Genomic DNA, 9,719 nt, shown 5'->3' with positions numbered 1-9,719 from the left:
TTGGGAGTGAAATTGTGTTGTACTTATGACATGGAATATCTACATTATTGGAAGACAATATCTACATTAGCAATACAAGGTACACATGCCATCACTTTTGTACAAACTTCTAGTGATGCATCTAATCATGCAAGCATCTATTTTGTACATTACACATATGCATATGTTACAAAACTATACATGGAAGTAGTTTTAATCACACCAAGTTTCGAGGATTGCTTCCTTGAGTGTGATGCAATGGAGAATCTCTGGAACCTTCAGCATGGCCAACTTTTCTTGAAAATTGGCTTTTTTGATTTCTCCAGCTTATCAGTACCATCAGAATTAGCATCCAAAGTCGCTTATGTGCAGGCGTGGATTCTTCCATTTTGTATTTGGAATGAAAAAAATAGATTGCCAGGGCTGCTGTTGATGTGCCTGCAGTAAACAGAAATAGAACACAGAAGCTGCCGGGGCTTAGGCTAAGAATTTCACTGTCTGATTCAAAGTCCTCAACACATGTCTCAGACGCTGTTAATTTGTCCTCCAAATCTTTCAGTGTACCGGTTTCAAACACCTTTAGAAGCGCCTCATCCATATCTGCAACTAGTGGAGATCCTTTTGGGAATGCCTGAGACAAGAATAATCTCGTTATGACGATAATGTTGGATGCAGATCTCAATTTTGCTAATGTACATGTGAGCATCTCATTGAAAAAAAAAAAAAAGGTGATCTAGTCAGGTTTTCAAGGTTGATGTTTCAACATTCAGATAATTGAGCCCATAACCCACCTAGAATTGTTAGGATTAATTGTTACAGATTTTATTATGTACAGTAGGCATGGATCATAGTCTTCTAGGCTAACAAAAATTGTAGTAGGCAGAGAAGGAATGGGAAAAATAGCAAACATATACTTCAATGAAGCTAAATGGGTAGAGAATTACATATCCATAACCTCCAAATTTGTATGTTGGGCCTGTTGTCATAAAGCTCTTGCAGTATTTGGCAAGGAAAACTTTAGAAGTAGGAACCTCAAGAAATGCTCCAGCAATTCTACCATTCTTGAGACCATCGGCACATTCTTCGAATGATGAAAAATTCTTGATGTTGTTTGGATTGAAGTGTAAGACATTCAACAAGTAATCTTTAACAAAAGTTTTTCTCGAGTACCCAATCACTGCATTGCTATTTCTCAGTGTGCCAATGTTTGCAACCTTTGGTTCAAGCCTGGGCACAGTGAGCATGCTTGTAAGACTTGCTGTATAGCTCTGTGATATGATTAGTGCGACAAACAACCGCACCAATGTTGCTGCCCTTGACAGGTTGCTATGCAATTTTTCACCTGTCCTCAAAGCAAAAAGATATGTATTAACATTTTCTTATGTTCTCTCTTTTCTTTCAATTAGCTAAATTAGATTTTGAATGTTTACCTTGTGGTGAAAATAATGTAGCAAAGGCCAACCAGAGTAGAGTTCCAATCTGATTCAAAGGTGATCCTTTCAATTCTGAGCAGTAATTTCGCTCAATCATCCATATGACAAAACCATTGTAAACATTTATGGATGCTATAAGGAACCACATTGCTTTTGTGAACGGCTTCAGGAACAGCCAACTCCTGTTAGATTGTGATTGAATGGCGACTATCAACACAAGCCCTGATTCAGTGTGAGGATGCGTGAAATCTGCATCTACACATCGCTTGGATATTATTGGTATGTCGTCGCCAACTGCTGCATCAAAGTTCTGCATGAAGCATGTCATGTTCAATTGGATCCAAAGATCAATTATATGAACATTAAATAACTATTAGTTCATTTATGATGTCTGGTCTTCCTATTCACGAAGAACCAATGTAATAGGCTGACTGCCTGTGCCTATAAAGAGCTGAAGATTAGTTATGGATCCGAATCATTAACAGGTCCTTCAATGTTGCCTCTGCAATTTGCTCTAGGAGACTATGAAATGTAGTAGTCCAATTTAAGATAAATTGGTCAAAAAACAAAACATTGAACGAAGTTTAAAAAAAAAAAAATAGACTGACCTTTAATCGAACTTGCTCCACTAGAGCATCGTAGGTGCCGTCAAATGGAAACTGTATGGTAGAAAATATGGCAAATAACTTGCAGTTTCTTTAAATACATCAATAGAAAATCCAGACACAGCATAACTCTTTGTCAATGGATCATATTCCACATCCACGAAGCGCTTGATCAGGGATGCATTAGGCACGCCAATTCTCAATGCATTGGCGACAGTTGCGATGTCCCATCCTCTTGGAGCATTCAGAGATCCTCCAGGCCAAAACAACTTTCCGAAAATTTCCATCGAGACATTGTTTTTGGCATTCTCACCAACTTCCACGGAAAATCCTATTCCATCTGACCAGATTCCAAGCTCTAAATAACTCCTTCCAACAACGTTGATTATTCGAAATGTATTCACAGATGGAGCTAATCTTTGCTCAGAAAACTGAATTTTACCACTTAATCCACTGAAATCTGTGCTGGAAAGCTTGTCAAGAAGATGTTAGTGATTGATTTTGCCTTCTTTCATTGCTAAAGCCAAGGACCAGATGGCATCGTAGGCTTCTAGTGCAGAAATTCCAGGCTCGTGGTTCTTTTCTTCGGGGTACTTCAAGCCAAATTCATATTGAAATCTTCCATAGAAATCCTGATACTTCCGCCCTTTATCATGATAATATCTCTCTACTCCAAGTACACCTTGCATCGATGACATCATGGAGAAGTCCATCGAATGGACAAGGCTTGTTACACTGTCTGTGGTGATCCACACATAACCTTGTTCCATCATCTTCATTGTTAGGACCGGGCCAAGAAATAGACAAACTCAAGTTAGCACAAAGTAGGCGGTATGACCGACCATATAATAGATAGGCGGTAGATACCAGCCATATAATAATTAGGCGGTAAAACCGACCATATAAAGACAGATAGCAAAGCAAATAAAAGACACAGAAGATTTACGTGGTTCGGTCAAATTGACCTACGTCCACGGGCGAGGGAGGAGCAATATTTCTACTATGAAGAAGAAATACAAAAGCCGTAGGAAAGTGGTTCCTAGGCCAATAGGCACTTACAAAAGAGTTTAGAAAATATTCCTAAACTCAAAATAAGAGAACCTAAAATATTTGACTGAATGGGCTAAATGACTTAAGAAACTAATAGCCCATATAACTCTCTTAAGTGGTGCACTTAAACTTCTCAAAGGCCTTCTCTATTTATAGGAAACAATGGAGGCTATTCCCTCAGCTTCTGGCGATGTGGGATTACAAAATTCTGCCACAGTCAAGAATCAAGAATTGCGGCTGCAGCAAGAAGTCAAGAGTTGCTGCTGTGGCTTGACTTTAACAAATCTCCACCTTGGCATAATTTTGAGTACCACTATCGACAATAGTAAAATTGCTCCACATTCTCCACATAAGCGCCAATGGGCATAAATCACCAACAATGAATACCAATCAAGTTCAAGCACTGTTTGAACTTGTAAATTGGAAGAGGTTTCGTAAACATATCGGTTGGATTGTCCTTAGTATTGATTTTCTGAATAAGGACTTTTCCCTCAGCAATGATATCCCGAATGAAGTGATACTTCACATCAATGTGTTTCGTCCTCTCATGATACATCTGATCTTTAGTCAAGTGTATGGCACTTTGACTATCACAGCGAATATCAGTAACACCTTGATATAGACTTAGCTCGCTAAATAAACTCTTCAACCACAAGGCTTCTTTGATTGCCTCGGTCACAGCCATATATTCTGCTTCTGTAGTAGACAAAGCTACGACAGGTTGTAGAGTAGCTTTCCAACTAACAGCACAACCGCCAATGCAAAATACATAGCCTGAAAGTGATCTTCTCCTGTCAAGATCTCCAGCGTAGTCTGAGTCTACAAAACCAACCAAAGTGTTATTATTTCTTCCAAACTCCAAACATGCATTTGAAGTACCTCGCAAGTATCTGAGAATCCACTTCACAGCCTGCCAATGTGTTTTACCAGGGCAAGACATATATCTGCTAACAACACTGACTGCTTGTGCAATATCTGGACGAGTACAAACCATTGCATACATAATACTGCCGACTGCACTGGAATAAGGAACCCGTGCCATATAATCTTCCTCTTCATCTGATTTTGGTGATTGAGCAGCAGATAGCCGAAAATGGCTAGCAAGAGGAGTAGATACTGGTTTAGCATCTTTCATGCCAAAACGCTCCAAAACTTTCTCAAGGTAATTTTTCTGGGTCAAGAACAATTTCCCTACTCCTCGATTTCGCTTGATATCCATGCCAAGAATTTTCTTAGCTGATCCTAAATCTTTCATTTCAAATTCACTATTTAACTGCAGTTTCAAAGTGTGAATTTCTGACAAATTCTTGGCAGCAATGAGCATATCATCAACATAAAGCAGCAAATAAATGAAAGAACCATCATTTAACTTCCGGAAGTAAACACAACTATCATACATGCTCCTCAAATAACCATGACCCAACATAAAGGAATCAAACCTTTTATACCATTGTCTTGGAGACTGCTTCAATCCATATAAGGATTTCTTCAATAAGCAAACATGGTCTTCCTTACCTTCAATTTCAAAATCTTGGGGTTGTCTCATATAAATTTGTTCTTCAAGTTCGCCATGTAAGAAAGCTGTCTTAACGTCGAGCTGTTCTAACTCCAAATTATACATGGCTACTAAAGCAAGCAAAACACGAATAGAGCTATGTTTAACAACAGGTGAGAATATATCATTAAAATCAACACCTTGTACCTGACTATAGCCCTTTGCAACCAATCGTGCTTTATATCTTGCATCTTCAACCCCTGGAATACCTTCCTTCTTCTTGAAGACCCATTTGCATCCAACAATTTTCTTAGCTGACGGCGGCTTTACAAGAACCCAAGTTTCATTACGATGAAGAGATTCAATTTCTTCATTCATCGCAATCAACCACTTTGCAGAATCATCACAAGAAACTGCTTCTGAATAGGTGGAAGGCTCACCAACTGCATCAGTTTCTTCTGCAATAGACAAAGCATATGCAACTAAATTTGCATATCTTTGTGGTGGTCGAATGTCTCTCCTTTGTCTATCTCTGGCTATGGAATATTCCTCTTCTTCTGAACTATCTTCCACAGTAGACTCAGGTGCATCTACTGGCATTTGTTGAATAGAAGATTTGGTCTGAGAAGGACCAGAACTGCCAATATCAAGCTCCACCTGCTTCTGTGTACTATCAGTAGTACAAGGACTAGAAGACTCCTTCTTGGAAGATAACATAGACAATTCATCAAAAGTAACATCTCTACTGATCACAAATTTTGGAGATTTGGGATCAGGACACCATAATCTGTATCCTTTCACCCCAGAAGCATACCCAAGAAAAATGCACTTTTTAGCCCTAGGCTCCAATTTTCCATCATTCACGTGCATGTATGCTGGACAACCAAAAACTTTTAAATTGGAGTAATCAGCAGGAGTACCTGACCAAACTTTCTCAGGAGTTTTGAAATCAAGAGATGCAGAAGGAGAACGGTTGACAATATAACAGGCCATATTGATCGCCTCTGCCCAAAAGTCGTTTGTCAACCCTGCATTGGAGATCATACATCTTGCTCTCTCCAAAAGCGTTCTGTTCATACGTTCAGCCACACCATTTTGTTGAGGCGTCATCCTGACGGTGTGATGCCGAACAATTCCTTCATTCTTGCAGAATTCATTAAATTCACCTCCACAAAATTCCATGCCATTATTTGTTCTCAACCGCTTAATGTGTTTTCCTGTTTGCTTCTCAATCAAAACTTTTCATTGCTTGAAAGTTAGGAAAATATTATTTTTATACTTAAGAAAATATACCCAAACTTTCCTTGAATAATCATCAATGAAAGTCAACATGTACCTGGCACTACCTTTAGAAGGAGCACGAGAAGGCCCCCAGAGGTCTGAATGAATGTAGTCTAAAGTTCCTTTGGTCCTGTGAACTGCCGGCAACTGGAAGCTAACTCTCTTCTGCTTTCCAAAAATGCAATGTTCACAGAGTCCCATCTTTCCAATACTTTGACTACCAAGAAGACCTCGTTTGCATAAGATAGATAAGCCCTTCTCGCTCATGTGCCCCAATCTCATGTGCCATAATTTGGTAAAATCAGAATCAGACAAAGTTGATGTAGAAACAGCAGCAGCACCTGTAACAGTAGATCCCTGCAAAATATATAGAGTACCAGATCTGTGTGCCTTCATAACAACAAGAGCTCCTCGAGTAATTTTGAGAACTCCGTCTCCACCTGAATACCTGCACCCTATAGACTCAAGAGTGCCCAAAGAGATGAGATTTTTCTTCAAATCTGGAACATGTCTAACATTTGTGAGCGTCCTCATAATACCATCGTACATTTTAATCCGAATTGTGCCTTTGCCAACAACTTTACAAACAACGTTGTTGCCCATTAAGACAACTCCACCTTCAGCTGATTCATATGTTGAAAACCAGTCCCTGTTGGGACACATATGATACGAACAACCCGAATCTAAAATCCACTCATTGTTAGACCTAAAATTATTTTCCGTTGCACAGAAAATGGTTCCATCATTCTCATCAGCTGCTATACTAGCTTCAGCGGATTCAGTATTTTTCTCAACAAATTTCCCCTTTTGCTTTTCTTTATTTTTCAATTTAAAGCAATCAGAAATAACATGGCCCTTCTTTTTACAATAATTGCACACCACATTTTTATGTCTGGACTTGGATCTACTTCTATTTTCTGTGTTTCTCTTTTCAGATCTACCCCGAACAAACAAGCCATCGGCTTGACTCCCACTAGTTTCCCCAGTAATGTCCCTATCTATCTGCTCTTTAGATTTTAATGCAGATTTAATTTCCCGATACGAAATTGTTTCCTTTCCATAAATCATAGTATCGCGGAAATGCTTAAAAGACTGGGGAAGGGAACACAAAAGTAATAGGGCTTGATCTTCATCATCAATTTTCGAATCTATATTCCCCAAATCCATAATAATGGAATCAAATTTATCAAGATGGGAGAGTATAGATGTACCTTCAGACATCCGAAGCATGTACAAACTCTGCTTCAAATATAGCCGATTCTCGACTGTCTTCTTCATATACAAGGCTTTCAATTTATCCCACATAGCCTTGGCCGAAGTCTCCGTTGCTACCTCACGCAATACCTCATCGGAGAGATTTAAGATTATGCTGGATCTGGCCTTCTTATCCATATCGGCGAAATCCGCATCCTTGACATCTTCTGGTTTGTTCTCGATTCCGTGAATCGCTAGATCAACTCCGTCTTGAACAAGAATGGCCTCCATCTTGAGCTGCCACATTCCGAAGTTGACATTCCTGTCGAATTTCTCGACAACCGTCTTTGTTATCGTCATTGTTGCCACAAAATCTGCAACGTGAAGTTTGTCTCAAAAAATTGGCCAAACAAATATGCAAGTCTCGTGAGCGGGCCCCACAGGGTGAGCGGATCCCACGAGATAAGCGGGCCCCACGGGATGAACGGACCCCACAAGGTGAGCGGACCCCACGGATGAACGGACCCCACAGGATGAGTGGGCCCCACAGGATGGACGGACCCCACCAGATGAACGTGTCTTGCAAAATATAACAACCAGCTCTGATACCAGTTTGTTAGGACCGGGCCAAGAAATAGACAAACTCAAGTTAGCACAAAGTAGGCGGTATGACCGACCATATAATAGATAGGCGGTAGATACCAGCCATATAATAATTAGGCGGTAAAACCGACCATATAAAGACAGATAGCAAAGCAAATAAAAGACACAGAAGATTTACGTGGTTCGGTCAAATTGACCTACGTCCACGGGCGAGGGAGGAGCAATATTTCTACTATGAAGAAGAAATACAAAAGCCGTAGGAAAGTGGTTCCTAGGCCAATAGGCACTTACAAAAGAGTTTAGAAAATATTCCTAAACTCAAAATAAGAGAGCCTAAAATATTTGACTGAATGGGCTAAATGACTTAAGAAGCTAATAGCCCATATAACTCTCTTAAGTGGTGCACTTAAACTTCTCAAAGGCCTTCTCTATTTATAGGAAACAATGGAGGCTATTCCCTCAGCTTCTGGCGATGTGGGATTACAAAATTCTGCCACAGTCAAGAATCAAGAATTGCGGCTGCAGCAAGAAGTCAAGAGTTGCTGCTGTGGCTTGACTTTAACATTCATCCCCTTGGCCATTTGAAATATGCGTTCTGCTAAGGCCAAAGAAGCATGAACTACAAAGACTCTACATTGTTCTGCCTTAAGCTTCGCAAGCTCCCCGCACAACATTGAAGCATTCGGAAAAGATGGAAGGGCTGTAAGAGGACTAATTTGAGCTCCAACTTCCTGCAAGGCGTCATACAGATGAGGTGTTATTCCATTTACACCAGAATCTGTATCCTCATATATGACATTAACCCGGCGCCATCCCCAGGACTGGACCATAGTAGCCACCGCTTTCATTTGCAAATTTTTGCTGGGAGAAGCTTGAATAAAGAATGGCCAACGTTCGGTGGCCCATGAAGGGCATGGATCAGCAAAAGAAAGAGTAGGGATGCCATATTGATTCCCAAGCTCAGCAACTGAGGATGTTTCTTCCCATGATCTTGATCCCAAAATGACTTGGGCCTTCTTCTTGATAAGATCCCTAGCTACAATACGATGGAAACAAGACATTAGTATCGTACTTAATTAATTGCATGGAGTTGTTCTTTTCTCATCGTTGTAGTTTATATATATTCCGGTTACTTTAATCGTATTATAAGATGCTTTAGCTCAAGCAATCATTCAATGTTCACGACAAACACTTCAACAGTATCCAAGGAAAAGAAAATGCATTTATACCAGAAAGAGTCGCCTGGACAGCTTTCCCTCGAGAGTTCTTTACTAGAAGAGTCACCTTTTGTTTTGTCTGGTTGTAGACATCTTCAACAGCCATGTCCATTGCTACTATCTCTTCTTTACCTATGCGGATACTGTGATCAACAATTGCACCTATTATGCCTTTGGCTTTGACAGCCTGAATATTTTTTGTTTTCTCCTCATGCATACTTCCGCTGGCCATTGAAACTGGTTCAAGATTTGAAAATGTGAGTACTCGCAAATTTCTTATATTTTTCTCAAAAATGCCTTTTTATTTAGAAATTATTCATTTATTATAGTCCTGCTACCCAATCATTCCCCAATAAGTGTAAATGAACCTAGAAAGTAGGGTTTCACTTTTCGTTTTCAGTTGGAGCAAGTTAGGGTTTTCGCGATTTTTCGAAGGATGATTTTTCGGTACGGAGCAAGGATTCAAATTTGGTGATTAAGAGTGACTTTTAGGTGAGAAATAATATGTGATTAGGAGCAATGATAAAAAGTTAGTGATTGGGAAGAAAAAACCCTAGTACGTGTGATTTAAGGAAAAACGGTGCGAACCGACGTGTACCGCGCACTACCGATTGAACGCACCACTGGATCACCACTTTCTTACCACATGAGCTCATTGATATTTGAGCAAAATATCCCCTCATTTCCAGCTGCCTTTGACCGAAATTTGTGGCCAAAAATGCAAGGGAAAGAGAGAAAAATTTCAGCTCTATTCTATCCGGTTTTATTGCACCATGTTAGAGGCCGAATTAGGTTTGGCATAAAACATGAAAGTTGTAGAGAATGGTATTTTATAGGTTCCTACAAAATTTCAGCTCAATCG

The 9,719-nt window shown here is 39.8% G+C and overlaps 1 pseudogene; it reads right to left on the bottom strand.

Moving 5' to 3' along the window:
* On the bottom strand, positions 1 to 9,089 carry LOC113743249 (glutamate receptor 2.7-like; annotated as a pseudogene).
* Positions 9,090 to 9,719: the final 630 nt, after the last annotated feature.

The sequence above is a fragment of the Coffea arabica genome, chromosome 5e, assembly GCF_036785885.1.
Source record: "Coffea arabica cultivar ET-39 chromosome 5e, Coffea Arabica ET-39 HiFi, whole genome shotgun sequence".
Taxonomy (NCBI): domain Eukaryota; kingdom Viridiplantae; phylum Streptophyta; class Magnoliopsida; order Gentianales; family Rubiaceae; genus Coffea; species Coffea arabica.
This window is presented reverse-complemented; position numbering and strand designations above follow the sequence as displayed.